Source organism: Trachypithecus francoisi, unplaced genomic scaffold, assembly GCF_009764315.1.
Source record: "Trachypithecus francoisi isolate TF-2019V2 unplaced genomic scaffold, Tfra_2.0 Lachesis_group8, whole genome shotgun sequence".
Taxonomy (NCBI): domain Eukaryota; kingdom Metazoa; phylum Chordata; class Mammalia; order Primates; family Cercopithecidae; genus Trachypithecus; species Trachypithecus francoisi.
This window is the reverse complement of record NW_022681473.1, coordinates 90,066,863-90,092,663: the sequence shown is the minus strand read 5'-3', so window position 1 is coordinate 90,092,663 and position 25,801 is coordinate 90,066,863. Positions and strand designations below refer to the sequence as shown.

The following is a 25,801-nucleotide window of genomic DNA, read 5'->3' as shown; positions in this document are numbered from 1 at the left end:
CTGGAGGCATCACGTTACCTGACTTCAAACTATACCACAAGGCTACAGTAACCAAAACAGCATGGTACTGGTACCAAAACAGAGATATAGACCAATGGAACAGAACAGAGTCCTCAGAAATAATACCACACATCTACAGCCATCTGATCTTTGACAAACCTGAGAGAAACAAGAATTGGGGAAAGGATTCCCTATTTAATAAATGGTGCTGGGAAAATTGGCTAGCCATAAGTAGAAAGCTGAAACTGGATCCTTTCCTTACTCATTATACGAAGATTAATTCAAGATGGATTAGAGACTTAAATGTTAGACCTAATACCATAAAAACCCTAGAAGAAAACCTAGGAAATACCATTCAGGACAGAGGCATGGGCAAGGACTTCATATCTAAAACACCAAAAGTAACGGCAGCAAAAGCCAAAATTGACAAATGGGATCTCATTAAACTTAAGAGCTTCTGCACAGCAAAAGAAACTACCATCAGAGTGAACAGGCAACCTACAGAATGGGAGAAAATTTTTTCAATCTACTCATGTGACAAAGGGGTAATATCCAGAACCTACAAAGAACTCAAACAAATATACAAGAAAAAAACAACCCTATCAAAAAGTGGGCAAAGTATATGAACAGACATTTCTCAAAATAAGACATTCATACAGCCAACAGACACATGAAGAAATGCTCATCATCACTCGCCATCAGAGAAATGCAAATCAAAACCACAATGAGATACCATCTCACACCAGTGAGAATGGCAATCATTAAAAAGTCAGGAAACAACAGGTGTTGGAGAGAGTGTGTAGAAATAGGAACACTTTTACACTGTTGGTGGGATTGTAAAGTAGTCCAACCATTATGGAAAACAGTATGGCGATTCCTCAAGGATCTAGAACTAGAATTACCTTATGACCCAGCCATCCCACTACTGGGTATATCCCCAAAGGATTATAAATCATGCTGCTATAAAGACACATGCACACGTATGTTTATTGCGGCACTATTCACAATAGCAAAGACTTGGAATCAACCCAAATGTCCATCTGTGACAGACTGGATTAAGAAAATGTGGCACATATACACCATGGAATACTATGCAGCCATGAAAAAGGATGAGTTTCCATCCTTTGTAGGGACATGGATGCAGCTGGAAACCATCATTCTTAGCAAACTATCACAAGAACAGAATACCAAACACCGCATATTGTCACTCATAGGTGGGAACTGAACAATGAGATCACTTGGACTCGGGAAGGGGAACATCACACATCGGGGCCTATCATGGGGAGGGGGGAGGAGGGAGGGATTGCATTGGGAGTTATACCTGATATAAATGATGAATTGATGGGTGCTGACGAGTTGATGGGTGCAGCACACCAACATGGCACAAGTATACATATGTAACAAACCTGCACGTTATGCACATGTACCCTAAAACTTAAAGTATAATAATAATAAAAAAAATCTCAATAAGATCATATGCACAGTAAAATTCAATTTATTTATGTTTCACTTCAAATTGTATCTTATAAAAACATTTAAAAGGAACACAAAAATAGTTCCTTCATTAAAAACCCAAAGCCAACCCCCACCCCCAAAACCCCACCAAAAGGAGAAGAAACAAAAACAAAAAAAACGTCACCATCATCACAACAGAAAACAACCTTCTATCATTCCTCCAGCAAGAAATCTTGTGCCTTACTGCTGATTCCCCATCGTGCTTTCTCTCTTTTTCCTTTTTTTTTTTCCTTTCTTTACTTTCTTTCCTTTCCCATTACTTCCTTCCCTCCCCTCCCCTTTCTTTTCTTTCTCTCTCTCTCTCTCCTCTCTCCTCTCTCCTCTCTCTCTCTGTCTAGCTCTTTCACCCAGGTGGGAGTGCAGTGCAGAATCTTGGCTCACTGAAACTTCCACCTCCTCGGTTCAAGCAATTCTCCCACCTCCATCTTCCAAGTAGCTAGGACTGCAGGCATGCACCACCATGCCCAGCTAAAAAAAATTTTGCGTGTATTTTTAGTAGAAACGGGGTTTCACCGGGTTAGCCAGGCTGGTCTTGAACTGCTGGTCTCAAGTGATCTGCCTGCCTCATCCTCCCAAAGTGCTGGTGTAACAGGTGTCAGCCACCATGCTCGACTGCCCATAGTTGTTCATTTCTTATGATATCAATTATATTATGCCTTGTAATACAGTTACTTAAATTATCTTACTGGTCACAACCATCATCAAATCTGAATGCTCTTATCTGGCCCACTCTACTGCTAATTTCCCTTTAGTCTTTCTTTTTTTCTGATGCCTTCCTAACTTATCCTTTGAACTCCCAGGCCGATATATACAAACACATCTTTCTGTACAACTGTATTTTTCTTAACTTTACCTGCTCATCATACTATAACAACTTTTCTGATATCATATCTATTTGGCCTTCATTACTCAACAGAATGAAATGGTAGCATATTGTGAATGAATTTCTTTCTCCAAAAGTCCTTGCAGGACTTCACATCAACCCTTTAATCTGTTCATCTCTTCTACTACTAGTAGTACAGTTATTGTGCTGAAAGCAAGTAAGCAAGCAGAAAGAGACAGCAAACAACACAAATAACAAGTCTTTTCAACACTAATTAAAGGACTGTTTACTCAATAATGTTTTAAGACAAAATTTGAATCCTCTAGTATTGCATTCAAGCCCATCAAAATTTGGATTTCACTTCTCTTGTCATTCCTATACTTACTGATCCCTCTCCTCACAAATCTCACTGTAGCTACACAACACTTTTCTTCATTCCATAAACTAACCATGTCACTTTATAGTCACATATTTTTGCCTTTCCCTGTAATTTTTAAAGCCTTTCTCTATTTAATAAACTATAATTCAGTTTTTAAAACCATACTCAAATTAATCTCTCCATCTTTAGAATAATTATACTGACTCTATTCTTTGTTCTCACAGTACCATGTTCAAATCATCATCTTAGTACATATCTCATTGCATTTTAATGTTGTTTACGTGTCTATCTCTTTCGTTGCATTGTAGTTTCTAAGAGTGAAGAAATGAAGTTTATTCTTTTCACCTGCTGTGACTGATCATCGATTTATTAACTTTTATCTGGCTACCTGTCACTCTTGGGGCCCTCCATGGTCCACAGGTTTCTCTCATTGACTACTTGACCTCATTTCTCTATTAAAATTTTCATGCCTGTAATCTCAGCACTTTGGGAGGCTGAGGAGGGCAGATTATGAGGTCAGGAGATTGAGACCATCCTGATTAACAAGGTGAAACTCCGTATCTACTAAAAATACAAAAAAATTAACCAGGTGTGGTGGTGGGCACCTGTACTCCCAGCTACTCAGCAGGCTGAGGCAGGAGAATGGTGTGAACCCAGGAGGCAGAGCTTTCAGTGAGCCAAGATCGTGCCACTGCAACTGCACTCTAGCCTGGGCGACAGAGCGAGCCTCCATCTCTAAACAAAACAAAACAAAAACAAAAAACAAAACAAAACAAAACAAAAAACAATTGACTTGTCTTGGATCTTTTCTGATCAGAACAGATTTTCCTTAGTTTTAAGTTTAAGTGTGTTTCAAGAGCAAACTGTGATTTCATAATACCTGTACTCTTTTCAGTATTTCTTGTGCATGTTGCTTTTTTCTTTCCATAGATGTAATTCTAATTAAAACCTTTACTACCTTTTCCTTGATCACTGGTGGACTCAGTCTCCTGTCGGCTGTCTTTTTACCCCAATCCATTCTGTACTTTGACTCCATATTTATCTTCTAAAACAGAATTTTTATCATTTATTTTTCTTTCTTATAACATTAGTGGTTCCCTGTTGCCTTATTGATGATATTCAAGCTCTTTATTTTTGTATACAAGTCTTTGAAAACCTGCCCCAATGCTAATTCTTCAATCTTAGTTTCCACTTGACCACCATAAGCCCATGCTCTCTTTCGACTATCTTCTAAATAGCTTTAGTTATTTGTTTGAAGTTCATTAGTCATTCATTGATGTTATCAGCTTATATATGCACTCAAGTATTCTCCATTAACAAGGCTAGATCACATTCGTTTTCCTCAAGAATATGTTCTATAACCACAGTAATTATGTTTACTTGCATATAATTACATTGACAGATCCATTCTACAAACTCCTAGGCATTTACTATTTACAGTTTTCCTATCTACTTAGTAAAGTTGCATGACTGCCTTTTCATTTCTCTAATGAGATAATTTATTGTTAACTATAGGCACATCTTACGCTTAATTTTGGCTGATACGGGCGCTGATCATGGTAAGTTATTTGCATATAGATAATTCTACTCTGCTATAAGCAGAGCAATAAGAGCTAGTTTTTGAGCCTTGATTACACTTACGGCATAGAATGATGACCAATCCTCAAATACATTAAAGAATTTATCATTACTCAGGACCAGAAAGATATCACAAAACTTCTAGGATTTTCACCAATTCCTCATAAGAATTTTCAGTTTTCAATATCAGTTGGGGAGTATGACGGTTAATCTTAGTTGTGTCAACTTGACTGGATACATTAAGCAATATCAAGGAATCTGGTAAAGCATTATTTTGGTGTGTGTTTGTGAGGGTGTTTCCAGATGAAACTAGCATGTGAATCTCAGTGGACTAGGTGGGAAAGATCCACCCTCAGTGTTGGCAGGCACCATTCAATTGGCTTGGAGCTCAGAGAGAAAAGAAACAGACGAAAGGCAGGAGAATGGTGTGAACCCGGGAGGCAGTGTCTGTCTACTTCCAGGAAATGAAATACATTTCTCCTACACTGTCTTTGGACACCAGAGCTCCAGGCCTCCTGGCCTTTGGACTCCATAGCTTACAACAGTGGTCCCCCTGGGTTATGAGACCTGTGGTCTCAGACTAGGAGTTACACCATCAGTTTCCTGGGTTCTGAGGCCTTTGGACTTGGATCAAGCCACACCATGAGCATCCCAGGGTCTTTAGCTTGCAGACGGTTTGTCACGGGACTTCTCAGCTTCCATCATCACATGAATCAATTTCCCTAATCAATTCCCTCTCATATACCTATATACATATCCTGTTGGTTCTTTCTCTCTATAAAACCCTAACTAATACAGGTAGATTAAATTATCAATTTTTGATTCTATATAATTGTATTCATGTGTATATGACAAAAAAGTTATTTTAAAAATAGATTAACCCTTTAATATATGGTTTTTCTGTTCATCTTTTAATCATTAAAAGTATTTATTTTAGGTCTTTGACAATGATAACATGAAATTCTATCTTAAGCCTGTTAATGATGATGAATAAATCACAATGTACTTGTTTTTGCCAGTCTTCACTTTCACAAAACAATCAATTTTGTCTTGGCAATATATAATAAGACTAAATTAATCAGTTTCCTTATTATCCTTTTAGGGTGAACATATTATCAAATATTAAGCTGAAGTAAAAAACAAAAAGGATCTTACCATCAAATACATATAAGTATTGACTATATTCATATTAAAAGGCAACAGCAACTAGGAACTGCTATTTAATGGACTGCAAAATATGTACTTTTTCTTCAAAAAAGAAGTAATCAGAGTATTTATAATGGAAGGTACCCTCCTTTGCAAATTGTCCTAGTTCTGTTTGTGTGTGAGTAAATGCTTTCAGAAGAATCTCAGAAGCAGGACTGTACCCATAGTAACTATTCATTGCTAATACACTGGTTACACAAATATTGAATCTAACCCTGAAAAGTCTTTGGAAATCTATTTGCTTGAGGTACAAATTGTCCTATCTCAGTTCAACAAATTTGCTGGTTTCCCAGGCTTAAATAAGTTTAGTAACATCAAGGTTTCAGGAAGCAAGCAATTTCATTATACATTCTAATATAATCTATAAAGTCTTGTTGTTTCTAGTTGTGTTATGATTTTTAAAATATAGCTGGTAACTGGATTTTTAAATAGCTGGTAATTTGATTTTTGTTGGCTGGAATCCACTTCTCCCTTACATTAAAGTAACCTTTTCAACAAATTTCTAAAGTTCCAGAAAGAAATTAATACCTAAAATGACAGTTAGAGGCCTAGCATTATGTTTCAGGTCATGCACTAATCATTGTTACAAGACTAATGGTGAATAATACCCAATACTTACATGGGGTTTACTATGTATCAGGTACCCTTGTAACTCCTTTAGCTATGACACCTCTAATCCTCATAACCCTTTGAATTGGTCTGACTCAGGGAAGTCGAAGAGTTACCTAAAGTCACATGGCTCTTTGATGCCAGAGCCAGGATTTGAATTCAGGAAGTCCGACTTCAGAGTCCATACTCTTCAACACACTGATAAATAATGAATGAACTGCATTCCATGTATTCTGCAGTAAATCAGCGCTTTGGATCCAAAGACATTTTTCTACAGAATATTGTAAGTAGTGGTTGGGTTGCTACTTAACATACAAAATAAAACTTAGTTCATAACTAAGTTATGAACTATTAACTTGTACCATGAAAAACTCAGTTCATACCACTAACATAGTTATTTGGGTAGTAGGGCACAGGAGCAAGGACCTTATGGTAAAGAAGAGAAGAAAAAATAAACTACCTCCCCTCCATACACATGTGTCTTTCACAGAAGTTTGCCTCACACAAAAACATGAAAGATGAAAGTGGGTTTGGTTTTTGGTTTGGGGATGTTCCACTTCTTTTTTATTTACTTTTCTTCCCCAGTACATTTGTATGTTCCTCCCTCTGCAATGCCAGCCCAGAATTGGGGCAATTGACAAACTCTTTTTCTTTCATCAACACTGTACTCAAATGTCAACTTCTCTGTGCAAATGCTTCTAAGGGCCCTGTGGAGTTCAGTTCCTGTTCTATTTGCACATCTGAAATATGATACCTCTTTACTCTTGGCACATTGTGCCATAACTTGTTTTGACAGGATCATTAACTTGTCTATCTCCCCTACTAGATCATGAGTTCCTCGAGAGTCAAAGGGCATGCCGTTCTTGAATCCCCAGCACCAAAAGAAAAAAAACAAATGAAACAAAACTCTGTGCATGCCAGATTCTTTACATTTATAATTTTCTAATCTTTACATCAATTTCAAAGGCAGATAGAAACAGTGTCATGTGCATCAAGAATCTAAAGTTTAGAGACAGTGGGTCACGTAGTTTAAATGGGGCAGAACTGGGATTACAACCTAATTAAGCCTGCCTCAAAAGCCTTCTGCCTGACCTCACTGAAAAACACAAATAGATTTCTTTAAATGATGCCAAAGCCCTCTTATGATGATCGTCACAATTCTATCCCACCTCTCTTCCCATATAAACCAACTTCCTTTACTCTTTGGGAAGCTGTCTCAGTACAGTGTTAAATGCCATAAAGTAAGCAGTCATGCATCACTTAATGATGAGGATTAATGCAACATTAAGCAATTTTGTTGTTGTTATAACATCAGAGGGTACTTAAAATAACCTAGATGATATAGCTTCCTACACACCTCGGCTATGTGGTATACCCTATTGTTCCTAGGCTACAAACCTGCACAGCATGTTACCCTACTGAATATTGTAGATAAATGTAATACAATGGTGTTTGTGTATCTAAACACAGAAAAGGTATGATAAAATATGATATAGATAACAATGGTACACCTATACAGGGCATTTACTACAAATAGCATTTGCAGGACTGGATGTTGCTCTGGGTGAGCCAGTGAGTGACTGGTGAGTGAATGTGAAGCCTAGGACACTACAGTACACTACGGTAGACTTTAAAAACACTGTACACTTAAGCTATACTAAGTTAATCACAAATATATTTTGTTCTTTAATAATAAATGAATCTTAGTTTACTGTAACATTCTTTATAAACATTATTTTCAACTTAGTGACTCTTTCATAATGACACAGCTTAAAACACAAGTGTATTGTCCGGCTATAAAAAAATTTCTTTCTTTAGATCTTTATTCTATAAGCTCTTTCTCATCTTTAAAATTTTTATTGTCTTTTGCAATTCTTTTGTTAAAAATAAAGACACAAGCACACAAATTAGCCTAGCCTATACAGGTTACACTGAAAAGTCACTAAGCAATTGGAATTCTCAGTTTCAATATAATGTCATGAGACCACTGTCATATATATGATCCATCACTGACTCAAACATTGCTATGCAGCACATGAGTGTAATTCAACCAATATACAGTAAAGTGAAATTACTGCACTGAAATTCTCATTGTCAAATCTTATTTTCGATAACATAATTCTTATTCACCTAAACAACAATTTAACTAGTGGAATTTTAGCCTGACTAGTGTATTTGTTATGTCTTGGGGAGCTAGAGATCTTTGATAATGTGTGATATGGTTTTGCTCTGCGCCCCCACCCAAATCTTATCTGGAATTATCATACCCACATGTTGAAGGTGGGGCCTCATGAAAGGTAACTGGATCATGGTGGTGGTTTCTTATGATTTACCACCATCCCCCTAGTGTTGTCTCATGATAGAGTTCTAACAAGATTTGATGGTTTAAAGGTGTGGCATTTCCACCATCACTCTCTCTCTCCCCTGCCACCATGTAAGACATGCCTTGCTTCTCGTTTGCATTCCGCCATGATTTTAAGTTTCCTGAGGCCTTCCCAGCCATGCAGAACTGTCAGTCAATTAAACCTCTTTTATTTATAAATTACCAAGTCTCAGGTAGCTCTTCACAGCAGTATGAAAATGAACTAACACAAAAATTTGTACCAGGAGTAGGATATTGCTATAAAGATACCTGAAAATGCAGAAGTGACTTCGAACTGAGTAATGGGCAGATGTTGGAACAGTCTGGAGGGCTCAAAAGAAGACAGGAAAATGTGAGAAAGTTTAAAACTTCCTGGAGACTTGAATGGCTTTGGTCAAAATGCTGATAGTGATATGGACAATAAAGTCAAAGCTGAGGTTGTCTCAGACAGAGTTGAGAAACTTATTGAGAACTGTTGCAAAGGTCACTCAGGCTCTATTTTAGCAAGGAGACTGGTGGTATTTTGCCTCCACCCTAGAGATATGCAGAACTATGAACTTGAGATAAATTATTTAGAATAGCTGGTGGAAAAAATTTCTATGCAGCAAAGCTTTCAAGATGTGACCTGGCTGTTTTTAAAAGTGGACAGTCATATGAGTTTACAAAGAAATGGTCTGAAATTCAAGCTTATGTTTAAAAGGGAAGCAGAAAATAAAAGCTTGGAAAATTTGCAGCCTGACCATGAGGTACAAAAGAAAAAACCCTTTTCTGGGAAGAAATTCAAGCCAGCTGCAGAAATTTGCATAAGTAGGAGCTGACTGTTAATAGCCAAGACAATGTGGAAAGTGTTTCCAGGGCACGTTACAGGTCTTTGCAACAGCCTGTCCCATAACAGAGCTAAGAAGGAAAAATAGTTTCATAGGCCATGCCTGGTGGCCAGCTGCACTGTGCAGCCTCGGGACATGGCACTCTGTATCCCAGCTGTTCCAGCTCCAGCCATGGCTAAAAGGGGCTAAGATATAGCTCAAGCCATTGCTTCAGAGAGTGAAAGGCCCAAGCTTTAGTGGTTTCCACATGGCATTGGGCCTGTAAGTCTGCAGAATACAACAGTTGAGGTTTGTGAACCTCTGCCTAGATTTCAGAGGTGGCTTAGAAATGCCTGGAAGTCCAAGCAGATATCTGATGTGGGGGTGGAGACCTCATAGAAAGTCTCTACTAGGGCAATGCAAAGGGGAAATGTGGGGTTGGAACCCCCACTCAGAGTCCCCACTGGGATACTGCCTAATGGAGCTGTGAGATGAGGGCCGCCATCCTCCACACCCCAGAATGCTAGATCCACCAAGAGTTTGCACCATGTGATTGGAAAAGCTGCAAGTACTTAATGCCAGCCTGTGAAAGCAGCCAAGAGGGTTGTATCCTGCAGAGACAAAGGGACAGAGTTGCCAAAGGCTTTGGTCTCCACCCATTGCATCAGCATGGCTGGGATGTGAGACATGGACTCAATAGAGATTACTTTGCACCTTTAAGATTTAATGACCCTCTGGTTGGTTTTTGGACTTGCATGAGGCCTATAGCCCCTTGGTTATGACCAATCTCTTCCTTTTGGAATGGGAGCATTTATCCAATGCCTACACCCACATTATAACTTTGAAGTAACTAACTTGTTTTTTATTTTACAGGCTCCTAGGTGGAAAAGTCTTGCCTTGTATCAGATAAGACTTTGGACTGGACTTTTGAGTTAATGTTGGAGTAAGTTAAGACTTTGGGGAAACCATGATGGGTTAGGAAAGCATGATTGGTTTTGAAACGTGGAAGGACATGAGATTTGAGAGGGGCCACGGTAGAATGATATGGTTTGGCTCTGTGTCCCCATCCAAATCTAATCTCAAATTGCAATCCCCATGTGTGGAAGGTGGGGCCTAGTAGGAGGTGATTGGATCAGCGGGGTGGTAGAGTTCTCATTAGATCTGGTATTATAAAGGTGTGGCTTTTCCCACCTCACGATCTCTCTCTCTTGCTGCCATGTAAGATATGCCTTACTTTTCCTTCACCTTCTGCCATAATTTTAAGTTTCCCAAGGCATCCCCAGTCATGTGAAACTATGAGTCAGTTAAATCTCTTTTCTTTATAAATTACCTAGTCTCAGGTACTTCTTTATAGCAGTGTGAGAATGGGCTAATTCAATGTGTCTGCCGCATTTAGCCAAAACTACCTTAAAATCCATTTCTGAGCTTAGAGCTCACAATGGTGGTACAAACATTGGGTAAATGTTTGGTTTCCAAAAGGGAGAAATTCGCCAAAACCAAGGGGCTACAGGCCCCATGCAAGTCCGAAAACCAGCCAGCCAGTCATTAAAATTTAAAGTTCCAAAATAATATCCAATGTCTCCATGTCTAACATACAGAGCATGCTGCTGCTAGGGGTGAACTCCCATTAAACCTTAAAGCTCCAAAATTGTTCTTAGGTTTTTTTAAAAAAAACTTTTCTTCCTTTGCCTCTAAATGTCCAATTCTCTAAAAGCTTCTTGAGACTATGTCTTTTATTTAAACAAAGGCAAAATCAGAAGGGCCGGCAGCAATGGCCGACTTGTGAAAGGGCAGCTATTTATACACATGAATCATCTGCAAGTCGCCCATCTGTAAAATTTGTACTATGTGTATTTGATCATCATGATGTTAGGATGACAGTAAAATATTTCCTTATGTTGGCTTTCATTTATTTATTAAACAAGTGGATGATGTAAATACTCTTTAAAATTCTCGATTCAGCATATTTTTCTTTCCCTTTAACCAGTATTTGTAACACTCTGACATTGTAAAGGAAAATCTACATTTAAAGAAAAAAGCATGCTATAATATTAAGTAGACTCTACTAATTATTAAGAAAATTAGTCTCTGTATTCTCTGGACAGATAATTTGACAGATAATTAACACACTATGTAGCAGGCAACCTTACATTCCCTATAGATGAATTCTGTCATTCCGAAAGATCACCATAACCCCAATTTTACTTATGTGGGTTACTCCATACACTCTTCCTAGTTTCATAAATTTGATGGATTCTTTCCTTTTTGTAGAAATGAGAAGAATATCCTTCATGACATTTATTTCAATGAAACTGGGAAGGAACTAATATTGATTGCTTCTGTAAGGATCATCTCTAACCATACCCTTTAAATTTGATTTTTGGTAATATTGATGAAAGTAATCCAATATCCCAATGTAGTATTGATATCCTAAAGGAGGCAGGATGATACAGTAGATAAAACAATCATTGTGAGTTAGATCGGTAGCTCCAGACCTCCTACCAACTATGACCTTGTGCCTGTCCCTTAACTGGTGGTAACTGAGCAGTAAAGTATAAAGATTAGGAGTGTACTCTTTGCAGTCAGGCAAGCATAAGCAAGAGGACTTGCTGCCTAAATCACAGGTTCTTTATCTAGAAAAAAAAAGATAAGCTCAAAATGCTGTTTTGCTGTGATGACTAAATGAAAGAATGTATGAAATGCTTTTAGCATAGTGACTGGTGCACAGGAAGAATGTTAATCATTATCAAGCCTTCCACTTAGGCAGCTTGCTATCTCTCCTCTACAGCTCCAAAGATGAGCATTATAAAATAGTAAGATGAATCACTGAGTTTTAAAATATTTTGAATAATGGCAAGATTATATTGGTATAACTGAATTACCTCTCAGTATGTCTACTTTGAAGACACAACACTCATTTGAATATATGAGGCTCAGTACATTTATTAGGAAATAAATGTCCTGTTATTTTATGGCAAATTTGCAAAATATCTCATTGGAGTGAACTCTGGAAGAAACATTTCTAAATATTACAAATTACTTTCCAGAAGTAGTTTTAGAATCCTCAGTATCCTGTATGTGATTTTTAATACTGGATAATAAAAATGATCACAAAATAATAAATCTAGAATCCTTGCAGGATAATGGAAACTTTAAAATATCCACCATATGTTACTCAATTTTAGCAAATTAAGTGAGACAAAATATGAGTATTAGTGGAGAGAGAAAAAAATGTATGGAAATAATTTAAAATGATTCATAGGGAGCCTTAAGGTTATTTTTAAATACCTTCCTGGATACTCAGAGAAAAATCAGGTAGAGCATTTTAAGAATGGCAATGCAAAGCAAGATAAGGAAAACTGAAAACCATAGGAAAATAGGCTATCTTATTAACAAAAGAAAGACTGTCGAAGCAAAGGGAAAAGAACAACTATCACCTATGGCAGCTCAATTATGAGAACACTCCTCCCAAGTAAACATTTTAATCTAAATTTCAATAATTACCTTAAAGGCACTCTAAAACTAGGAATTAAATACATAACAACTGACCAATTGCAGAAATACTGCAACCACTTGAAAATGCCCAGAAAGCCATAGTTACTAATTGAGATAAAATGTCAGATGTTTCATAATCTGACTGAATATAAAAATTCCTAGTGATGCTTGTCAAAACTACCTCTGTTCTCCACTTCAGATCGACTGAATCAGAATATCTAAGGGAGAACCAGGAATCTGTATTTTTAGCGAGATTCTCTCCAATGCAATTTTTTTTTATCGCCTTTCATCCACCTTTTTTGGGGGGGCAACCCTAGCTAGTATAAAAATGAGATTTCAAAATACAAAGAAATATGTATCTTTTTAAAAAAAAAACCCATTGCAAGTAATGATTAGTTCTCACCATGGAGATGTACGGAAACACACCAGTACATGTTACTGCACACACAAGTAAAATATACTGAATATACGTGAAATATCTGGGAATACTGTGGAAAATGAAGATTCCTGAGATGTAGGGGGTGAGGATAATGTGTATACAGGTCATAACTGGCCTCTTTCTTCCAATTATTTCTCTGAGAAAATACCACAAACAAGATGGCCTCTCTAGCTATGTCCAGATGGTGCATTTGAAAACCCTGGTTCTCCTCAGGCCTCCCAGGGAAAGAGTAGGTTCAAGATTTCATTCTCTTTGGAAATCTTCTGAAGGACTCTGCCTTTCAAGGTCACTGAACACTCTAAGAGACACTGCATAGTCTGCTAGCTGGGTGTGGTTCTGGGAGGGCTTGACGACTCAGTGGAAATGGAAGTGTTTCTCAACGTTGGAAAGAGAAAGCATGTGGATTTAACTATTCCTAGTACTTTCAGTTGGGAGAGGGCTGCTCTTGTCTCCTGGTAAGGGAGAGGAGCAGGGACATGCCTTGTATTTCCAAAGAAAGTGCTTCTTGCTGATTTCTTCACCTTACACAATTATGCAGCGGAAAAAAGCTACTTTCTAAGACTGTCCCCAGAAACTGTGGGCAGATCTGAAGTATGACCCAATATTTTTACGTATTTATTTTTATTTACTTATTTTTTGAGACAGATTCTCGCTCTGTCACCCAGGCTGGAGTGTGGTGATGCGATATCGGCTCACTGCAAGCTCCGCCTCCTGGGTTCACGCCATTCTCCTGCCTCAGTCTCCTGAGTAGCTGGGACTGCAGGCACCCGCCACCATGCCCGGCTAATGTTTTGTATTGTTTTAAATAGGGATGGGTTTTCACCGTGTTAGTCAGGAAAGTCTCGATCTCCTGACCTTGAGATCCACCTGCCTTGGCCTCCCAAAGTGCTGGGATTACAGGCATGAGCCACTGCTCCCACCTGTTTTTATTTTTTTTTGAAGCATTGTCAATTATCCCGATACAAGTGTTTTGGGATCACATTATTGAGTGCTGGTCTACTAGATGCAATTTAGGCAGACTTCTAAAATCTTTTGAGAATTTTTTTTTCAAATTACATATTATAATTTAAAAATGTTTTATTGCTAAATGATGCTAATGATTATCTTGGTCTTCATTGAGTTATAATCTTTAGCCATAACAAAACATTATTATTAGAACATAATTTCAATTTACATGATTTCAATCTGTGGAAGAATACTGTTTTGTCATGAGTAGTGAAATACCTTAGATATGGGAAGCTATGTGTTGACAAAACGACATAGTCTTTAGGGATCGAGGTAGGGCTGGCATTTGTTGATTATTTTGTAGAGTTTTTCTGTGTGTGAGTGACGGAATCTCACTCTGTCTCTAGGCTGGAGTGCAGTGGCACGATCTCAGCTCACTGCAACCTCCGCCTCTCGGATTCAAGCATTTTTCCTGCCTCAGCCTCCCGAGTACCTGTGACTACAGGCGTGGGTCACCACACCTAGCTAACTTTTGTGTTTTTAGTAGAGATGGGGTTTCACCATGTTGGCCAGGATGGTGTCGATCTCCTGACCTCGTCATCTGCCCACCTCGGCCTCCCAAAGTGCTGGGATTACAGGCGTGAACCACAGTGCCTGGCCTTGTAAAGTATCTTAACATGAGAAGGGTTGAATAAAATTCCCAACATCTCAGGCGATAATAAGCTCTACTGGGTAGTGAGTGAAACGTCAAGCTGGTAAATACCATTTGCATGGGGATATCATAAGGCTGTGTGGGTGGTATTATGAAAGTGGCAGATGAATTTCAATATGGACAAGCATAAGGAAATGCTTTTAGAATAAAATCTAAACTATGCTTATTATATGATAGGCTTTATTCCAGTTTATTATAAGTAACTAACTTCATGATCTTTGACAAATCATTTGCATTCTTGCAGACAGAGCTAGGAGTTAAGAGGGTACTTCATGAAGACAGAACAGAAAGAACAGAAAAGGAGTCAGAAAATTGTGGACAAAGCTTGGAGTGAAAAATTATTGAAGGCAAGTGATGGAATATAAAGCTCCTCCCAAAGTTACTGCCCATCCATCCCCTTTATCTCTATTAAAATATCAATTCTAGACAGGGAAGTTTACATTTATACAATAAACAACAACAGCAATAACAAAAACTACAATCATACCAATAGTCTAGAAAAGTAGTTTCCAATTACAATACCCCCCACTCCCTCCCAGACACACACAAGTAAAATGCTATGGGAATTACAGGATAAGTACTGTGTTAATAGTTAACCTTTACTAAAGTTTACTAAGTAACACGCACTCTTCTAAGTGCTTTACATGTATTCATGTATTTAATCCTCACAGGAACCCTATCAGATAAGTACCAATATTATCCCCATGTTCAGATGAATACACTGAGGCATAAATAGGTTAAGTCTCTTGTCTAAGATTAAGTAGGTAATAAATTAAACTCAAGTTTGTGACCAATGTATTTTAAACCAAATTAGGCAAATAGATTCTAGTTTAAATTTCCGTAATGATGCCACTCTCATGAAGTTGCATTCCATAAGTGACATTAACAATTTGTTTTACGGTATTATATACTTATGGCCTCACTTCTTTGCTACAATCTAGAATATGGCAATATATATTTTTTGTTTGTTTTTGACAGTGTGTGTTGGATAGGAATACTATTTACCTTAAGTGAGCTGCAGAAAGAAGGAGCTCAAAGCCACTGATATGGGTGACAGGTAAAGGAGTGTTGGAATTAAAAGTGGAAAGAAAGGAATGGATAAGAATGACATTGCAGATGTAGAAAATCCAGAGGGCTTGCTGAATCTATGGCATATGTGATCATGAGATTAGGAGGAGTCTAACTGACACAGAAATGTTTATGTTTGATGTCTAGGAGAAAGGTAATGTAATTCATAGCACAAATGTCAGCCGGAGAAGTTAGTTTGTGGGATATTCTAAATTAGAAACAGAAACAGAAGTATTCACTAAAGAAAAAAATATTTAAAAATATCATGGGGGTCAGGAGTGGAGTTTTGAAAGAACCCCTACATTTAAGAAGATAAGCCTCCTTAAATTCTTCATGGAACAAAGGCCAAGTACACATAAGACACACTGGGTGGACAGACATATAGATGGATAAGTAAATGGAATGACTGATTTAGGGGGTAGATTGAGAAGAGACAGTGAAAGGTACAAATGGAATGGTCTGGGAGAACAAACTGCCAGGAAAGATGAAAAGAAAATATTTGCAGCTTTGTACATGGACTTCAAAGCGGTCAGAATAATGAAGGCTGAGAGAAATGCTGATACACGTGGTTAAAAGAAACCTGACTAGTTTAGAGAAAATTCTGTGAGTTGTATGGTGAGGCCCCATACCCAATTAGAGATGATTAAATGGAAGAGGAGGAGTAGCAGCAACAGAAGCATTGAGAGTCGAGTAGTTTCTCAAGAAATCTGAATATTAAAAAAAGTCAGATAAACATAACTGAATACACCTTTGTCACCACTGCAAAAGTCAACTCAAAGTTCACATTCCTTTCGTTCATAGTTACAATGCCAGTTATCAAAAGTTTTTGTCTTTCAGAAATGTATTTCTGAATTACAATGACAGGCAATCACATAGGATATCAAGAAAAAGACTAAGTTAGATATATATTTAGCAAATTCATCTTGTTATTTGTTAGCACGTATTAAGTAATTCTCCCAAGGTTTCAAGACAAATTAAGAGAGTTAATAAAATGCTACACATTGTTTTATCTGATAAAAAGTTATCTTTATACGCAGAAATTCAAGCTGTTTTTAAGTATGCTTAGGAAGAAATTCGATTGTACAGAATGACTGATTGCCAAGGACATGTGAGCAAATGAAGTATTCATCTTATCCAAAAATCATCCAAAATTTTTTGATGTTTTAATTTTCATACCAAGATTATGAGCTTTCCAGAAAGACACATAGAAAAATAAACAAAAGATTAACAAAAGCCAAAATTTCTGTATTCCTGCAGAGTTTGACATAAACTTTTTATATAATTCAGCTTCCTTAGCACAGATAAATGTATCCAAATAGCAGTGTTCTTGTCAAAACTTTCCCAGTCCCCTTGGAATTATCCATAATTGAAAATTCTGAACCAAGATAAGAAGAAGAAAAAGTCTTCTGGATTTAGGGTAGAACATTCAATAGCCAAGGAGCGGCACTCAGAAGGGAAAATGAAAAAAAAAAAAAAAAAAGAATATCCAAAGCTATTCCAATTGCCATATTCCTTTATGATAAACAGACTAATCAGGAAATAACAGTGGCTTTGTGACATTCCATTGTTGAATACTAAACTAAGTCTCAGGGATCAGAGAGGACAACATGAGATCCATTCTCTCTGTGCTTTGTCTCAGACAAAGCAGAGAGCATTCACTGAGCCTATGTTACGGTGGTCGCCCCTGAGGGCAGATCCACTCTCCCTGTGGAGGCTCTAGTGGAGAATCCATTCCCTTGCCTTTTCTAGGTTCTAAAGCTGCATTTTCTTGCTCACGGCCCATCTCTGAACCTTCAAAGTGCATCACTCCAATCTCTGCTTCTGTCACCAGTCATCACATTACCTTCTCATCGGTCATCAATTTTCCTTCAGCCTCCATCTTAAGGACACTTGTGACTATATTTAGGGCTGACCCAGATTATCTAATGGCCCTACTTCAAGATCTTCAACTTAATGACATCCATTAAGCTCCTGGACCATATAAGGTAATATTCATTTTCCAGGAATTAGGATTTGGACATCTTGAGGGCCATTATTCAGCCTATTACAGTCGTCACAGGCATACCATTTTTATATCTTTCCATTGCTCTTAGGACGTGCAGTATTCACTAGTAAATTAAGGGGGTTGATTCATGGATTATGTAATTAGGTAACTCTGGTGACAATTTCCATGTTGACACAATTATTTCCTTAAAATAAACATGTTATCTACAAATACATTCTCAGCTAATTAGATTGCCTGCAAATCATTAATTAAAAATGAAAATCATAGACTCCCCACCACCAAATAGTAGATCATCTATATCTGTAGCCTTTCTACATTTTTTCCCCTAACTGTGACAACTGATGAATTTCCTGATAATGAGTAATCTTTCTACATGCATTCTCAATCTATTTCCACTCACTTTCTCAAGTTACTATTTGAATTCTCTCTATGGCACTATCTAACTCCAGAGATGGATGGGAAAATGTTGCCTTAGAAATCTTGTAGGAAAAGGTCCCACATGGACTGAAAGAAAGAGGAGAAGCCTGGTTTTGTACATAGTGAATTTTGCGCAGATATGTACAACTTTGCTATATCTTTGCTTAATATAGGATATTAATATAGCAACTTCAACTTTTTAGTTAATATTTGTTGGCATTTATTTTCCATCCTTTTTATTTTAATACTTGTACCATTTTTAAAACAGTGCTTCCCATGTAGAAAACATAAGTGTAGATTAAATAAAGATAAAAATAAGTTTTTAGAAAGTAATTACAACTGTGCTGGAAACTCAAATGAGGGGTAAAATGAAGGTATAAAATTACCGCATAACACAGAGGTAGTAAGACCCTGAAGGGAGACTGGAAGCAACAGTGTTACAGGGAGAGGCACAAGTGTTTAAGGGAGAAATGGTAGCTGTTGAGGAATTACAGCTTGGCAAAAATAAATGTGTTTAATGAGGAGTGTTCAATAAATTCTGCTGTTTTGTGGAATGCAAGCGCCTCATTCATTACCCTCCAAGCCATTAATAAACATCTGTATTACTAATAAATCCTTTTGGAGTTGGACTTGTTTTGTTTTTAGCACAGTAATAGCATGGCCTCATCAGGATGCTGAGCAAGGACAGGCAAATCCTAGAGTGCATGGTTACAGACAGAATCTGTGTCCGTATTTATGGGAATATCCTGCCTTATATTGGATTGAAAGCTACACAAGGATAGTTGTTACGTTTGCTTCGCCCTCCATTGTATTCCCTGTACCTAACAAAATATCTGATACATAATAGACGTACAATACATCTTTGTGAATGCATGAGAATAATTTTTCACCATGTCAGTAAGGGAAAATAATTGTGTTGCTATGTGCTTCAAATCTTCCAAATCTTTACCATCACTTTGATAATATGTTCAACAAAGCATTTCATGGTATGACACTCTGTTCCTTCATACTGCCTTGCATTTTAGTTATTCTGGCTGAAGTGCAATTTTATTACAGTCTGCGTATTCTATACTTGTACTTGAAGGATAGTCAAATATCCTCTCTTTATTTAGTCACCTAATGCCAAATTACCTTCAAAACTAAATTCAGATATTACCTCTTCCAGGTGTCATCTGGGTTGGGTGTTTCTATTAGGGGTTACCAAAGTAACATTTCTGTACAGTAATAATCTGTCTTTCTCACTAGTCCACAAGCCCCTCTAAAGCCCCTCCCCACCACAGATATATATTCATATATATGTCACACAATGCAAAATGGAAACAACATATTTACTGAATAAATAACAGAAAATCAACTTTTTTTGTTCAACATTAGGATATGTGAATTTATGTAAGTATTAGATGGAATTCCTTTCTGTAAGCAAATTGTGCTAGGGCTGTGAAAATTATCTACACTCACTACAATTTATGTTTCAGATACTTCCGATGTGCTAGTTCAACATATCTTGACCAGATGTTTTACTCCTACAAGTGCTACTGCAACCAGGTTCATGTATGTGCAACCAGTTTCACAAAGTTGCAACTTGAGGGCAACCTCAAAGAACAAGAGAGTTAAGTGCTAACAGAATTACCTTCTGGGAATGGGAGATGAACGTCTATCAATACACCCTCCAAGGTGACCATTCTGAGTGCATTCTGTAAGGCTCTGGTCCTGTGGGCTCAAGCTCAAGCTGCCTGTAGAAGTGGTCATCTCTGTAACGCATCTCTCCTCTAGCTTTACCGATCAACCCCATCCCATCTCTTAATCCTGCTCTCTGGGGATAAATTTGAAATAAACTACCTACAAGCAATTTTTGATCTCAGCTTTGCTTTAGGGGAACCAAAGCTAAGATAATACATTTTATAATAGAGAATTATTAAGTAAAATTCAATTTGTACTTGAAAGGAAAAATATTGCCTATGCATATGTCCTTTATTATTTTTAGAAAGGTCTACATTTTTTCAGAGAAGTGTAAAAACACAATGTTCTTGAAATGATTTTTTTAGAGAACTCTATAGTCACAGCAGATTAAACATAATTTTTATATTCAAACCCCTACAGAGATATTTGCCACGTTTGCAGAAATACTCATTGTAATGCCTATCTCTGCACTGAGAGGTGTGTAAAACCCAGCAAGAATTTCAGCTGACCGTGGTGCAATATGTATTCTATTTTTATTTTCAGAACAAGTGTTTAATATGTGCCATCTACTTAGGAAAACATTCAGGAATATGTCCTTCTTATGAACGTACTTTTCAATTATATTTTTTGAAGACAGATCAAATAGTAATATAAAAGTTTCTAAATAAAAATAATTCCATTCTAATCTATAACTTCCTTAATTTTATGTTTCAATTTTTTTCATATTATCTTAGTATGAATCTTAGAATCATTCTATAAGCACAAGAATTTTCAACTATTAAATTAGAATTGCATATATGTGTGTGTATATGTGTGTATAAATACACATATATACACATATACACACACACATATACATACACATATACACACACACACATACACACACACACATACACATCTGAGAATTTTGCAAGTTGGTGTGAGTTCCCCTGATGGTGTGTCTGAAGAATGAGGTGTGTGGGGGTCATAGCTGAATGGGGTGTGTGAATGACCAGGCTCTCCTTTGGTGTGAGGACAGGGAGCTGGCTATCAGGCTGCTGGCATATGAATACTAGAATAAGAATTTTTCACTAGAGTACCACCACTGATATTAAAAACTTCAGCTTTCCATGGAAAGCTCATTCATATTATTAAGAGATGAGTCTTTGGACTTTTTGCATATAGAGACAGAGAAGGAAAAGGTGTCTAACATTTTATTGAAATAGTTGTTCAATGTCTATGTCTTCAATCTCCTTTATTGAGTCCCATTTCTTACATTCGTTCTTAGGGCTAACTTTGATTTCAGAATGTCTTCAAGCTTCCATTGGGCATATGGTCCTCGACCCTTTCTTTAGACTCCTTATACTTTATTCTATGTTTTAGTTTTCTCCACTTCTTTAATACTTTAACTCAATCCTTCCTTATTCTTTCAGAAATATATTGAAATATCTCACTTGGTGATGCTCTTCCTCTCCTTCAGCATTCTCATTGAAAATATAGATTTATTTTTGTAGGGTATAAGAAGGGTGACAGGTAGCAAATGCATGCATCCAATCCACCATGTTGAGCGACATGTCCACTTCTTATTGAAACCCTTACTTCCCTTGGCTTCCTTGACACCATATTCACCTGTTTCGTTGTTTTTTTGAGACGGAGTCTCGCTCTGTTGCCCAGGCTGGAGTGCAGTGGTGTGATCTCTGCTCACTGCAGCCTCTGTCTCCCGGGTTCCAGCAATTCTCCTGTCTCAGCCTCCAAGGTAGCTGGGACTATAGGCATGCACCACCACACCTGGCTAATTTTTGTAGTTTTTCAGTAGAGACAGGGTTTCGCCATGTTGGCCAGGGTGGTCTCAAACTCCTGATCTCAGGTGATCTGCCTGCCACGGCCTCCCAAAATGCTAGGATTACAGGCATGAGCCACCGTGCCTGGCCTGTTCTACTGTTTTTCCTACTATCTTATTATCTCTCTACCTTCTCCTCATTATCTTTTGTGGGATTTTCATCATTTACCCTCCTAATGTAATGTAGAGTAGTCAAGGCTTGACCTTAAGCTCACTTCTCTTCTCATTTCATACTCTCTCCCTGTGCTTTCTTAACCACACCAATGTCATTACGATTTTCACTGTAGTGACTCATGTTCATATCTGAACACTGTTATCCAAAATACTAATTGTTTTTGTACAGCAGAACTTTAAGAAACACTACTTCCATATTATATTACATTCTTATTAATGGTATTAGCCTTATTTTTCTTTAGGTTATATTTAATTCAAAGTTTCAGTTACTGTGAAAAACACATCCAGTATATACATGTCTAGAAAGTAGCTTAAAAACCTGGAAAAATATCACATTAAATGATAATTATATAGTAATAATCTGTAGATATTTATTGATTTTCCAGCTTATAGAGTTAGTCTAAGAAGAATTATAGAAGATATGATTGCATTTGCTGGACAGAATTGCCAAAATACAAGTAGAAGAAAAAAGAACATAAAAGTAGCTTAGGAAAGATGAAGGAAAAAGTAGGAATAAAATTATCCTTATTTCATGACATAAAATGTTGTGAATTAAAGATACAAGAGTTAAAAGAACAGTAGAAATTCAAGTATATTATTAAAGTTTAAAAGATAAGCAACAGTAAACTGAAAAATGCATATTAAAATAGAGGAAGGAAGAAACTTATGCATACTTATCAAATGAAGGAATAAACAGTTATTGTTTAAGTTTGATTAACCAAAATGCATAGATATTTTCTAGCATTTTATGAGAATGTTATGGAACAACAACAACATAAAAGGGAAGTTAGAAGTTTGGCTCTCCAGAGTGAGATTTAATGTCAGGGAGAGGTGAGTAGGATTTTCTGGGGTTTTTTTGTTTTGTTTTTCTATGTCACTACATTCATTCAATATGGATGTGTTACTTTGACTTAAAACAAATGGACAAATAAAAGCCAAGAAAGCAATAGCCTTAGGTAAGTTACAGAAAAAAAATGTAAATTTTGTAGCTTCTCTGGTAAAAAAATAAGACTGTTACTGAATGATGTAATAGAAATTTAGCAGATGCTTACCACCTGTTTTTTTGTTCAATGTTAACCTTAAAATAAGTTTTATTTTATTGATTATACTTGCTTTATTGAGCCTTTTATATAGTTCTCAAATAATGACTTTTTGAAAATACAGACATTTGTAAAAGAAAAAGTGTCAACAATGTCAACTGCTGCAGTCACTTCAATTAATATAATGACCAAAACAGTATATATAAGAAGTAACGACTTACAGAGTAATTTTCTGAAAGGCCAGAGGGAATGATTCTCAATAGTACAGGATGGAGGAATTGGTTGTAATAGGAGGATGAAGAGTATACTATCTCTATTGAAATAGGATGGGAGATAACAATGCAGATGGAGATGCAGTTAGATTTAAATTGTATTAGTAGAAAAATGATTTAATAAGGTACATAGTTTTTGTGAAGCAGCAGTCATGAGGCAATCCAGCCTAAGGAAAGCAGAGAGGTTTCTAAAAATTTGGTGGTGGTGGGGGGGGGGGAGTAGCAAATTAAGCCATCCACAGAATCTTGGTGAGATTGAATGGCAATGTTGATAGCCCACTTGAAACTGATGATCATGAAACCCTGGTGGGTATAAACTTTTCAGATAGCTTTCAGAATCTCAAGGCAGTCACAGAGTAGAGTATAATTGAGCTCATTGGAATTGGGGTTTTGCCAAACAAGGGCAACAGAAGACACAGAGACAAAGTGATTTAAATATCAGCAAATGATTATTCCTGAAATGTTTGCCCATGGAACGCAGAAGGTAAAGTTAAGTGATATATCTGGGCCATGAAACAAAAGTGCAAGACTCTTCCACACGGACATTGACTTATACATGTGCTACTCTCCCTTGTGACGGGCAGGCAATGTGTAGAAAGAGGTCTCTGGTGTGAAAAGAAGGTGGAAGAGCCTCCTCAAGCTCAGCCACTATTCAAATATAAAGTATTATTATACAGATGGATAGTGAAAATGGAATTAATTGTTAGCCAAAAAGAGTTACAATTTTCAGATAAGAATGCATTCATTTCTTAAGAAATCAGGGAGAAAAGGGCTCAGAAGTTTTGGAGAAATGGCTTACAGAAAATTAATTCAAAACTTTTACTTAGATAAACTGTAAAACTGCATTTTTTTTTATTTTCAATCTGTAGGCACTCTTACATAATCTTGAAGTTGGCATAATATATACACATTATTCCACAGTGATGTAATACACAATGATGACTTTTAAATCTCTTTCGGTAGCCCAGCTCTCTCTTACGGGTATTAGGAACACATATCTGATTACCTATTTCCAATTTCCTCATGGATTTCCCATGTACCCTGTATCTCATATTCAAAACTGAATTCCTCATTTTTATCTGCTTCTGTATTTTCTTCACCTGTGTTCTTTTCTGGTGAAGAGAATCATCGCCCATTCAACGAACTATGCTAAAGCCTTGAAATTGTTGTATATGCTAGCTTCCTCCTACTCCAAAGTCTGTAATTCATTAATTATCAAATGCTGGTAATCCTACCTTCTTAATATCCCAGTTATGTTTCCTGTCCTCCAGTGCTACCATCACTGCTTTTGTTCAGTCATTTATCACCTCTTGGCTGATTAGTTTTAGTAGCCTGTGAATTGGTTTCCAAGTTACCTTTTTTTTTTCTACCTGGTTCTCCATGTCATTACTTAACTGTGAGGCCTTTACCAATTTTCATCATTTCCGTAATACTGGATTTCTCTTCTTTAAAAAGAATATTATATTTTTACCCTTTACTTGATAGAGTTGTTACTATTATATATATATTTGTGTATATATATATATATAAAAATACTGTGTATCTCTATAAATGTATGTATAATACATACTTCACAATTCATGAAGTTTCAGACTGTGTTGTTTACATACATATATTACATATATTTAAATGTTTACATACATACATATAAACATATTTATACACACACACACATATATAAACAACAAAGTGTATAACAAACTAAGTGGTAAGCAAAAAATCTTGTGATATAGCTCTGGTCATATATTCCAGCAGCATATATTCTAAAAACAAACATATGAAAAAACAGCACTTAAATAGATTATTTTTTAAGCTTCACAATCAATCAGGATTCTCAAGCTTACTTCTTAATAACAGCTTCGCAGATTTTTTTTTTTCACTGCATGACAGAGCAAACTGCACATCATATATCAATGATAATATAATGCTTAAGTTCTTTAATGCAATGCTTAACTGTAAATGTTTGTAAATACAAATGAGGTGTTTAAATTCGAAGATACTTTGGATAGATGGCAATACCTATAATTATAGAATCATCACTTCTGCCTGATTTGCACTTAAAAGTTAAAGTTCCAACTGCTCATATTATTGGAAAAGTAATAATAACAATTATAACTATACCGTGAAGTATTAAAACCTGAACATTCAATTTGAAGGCAGCTAAAATAAAAATGTAATGAAAAGTGGATCCATAAAATGCTTTCAAGTCATACACATATGCTATATAGAGGCACTCAAGAGCAAAGGAAAGAACTGTGGAGTCTTTATTATGGTTCTCTTTTTCAGATTCTTTCTCACTTTCTGGCATTAGAGCAGCATTATGATGAGTATTTCTCATACGTGGATCATCACTTTCTTATGTCAAAACTTTTATTCTAAGGCATGCATAAACATGGCCTAAAAATGTAGTTTCTAAATATGGCAAATGTCTTTTTATTTTATTTGTAAGTTCCA

The 25,801-nt window shown here is 36.7% G+C and overlaps 1 protein-coding gene across 1 annotated transcript in view; it reads right to left on the bottom strand.

Moving 5' to 3' along the window:
* The window catches only part of CNTN5 (contactin 5), a 1,344,835-nt gene that overhangs the window by 378,850 nt on the left and 940,184 nt on the right, over positions 1-25,801 (bottom strand). The gene's annotated exons all lie outside the window — the stretch shown is intronic.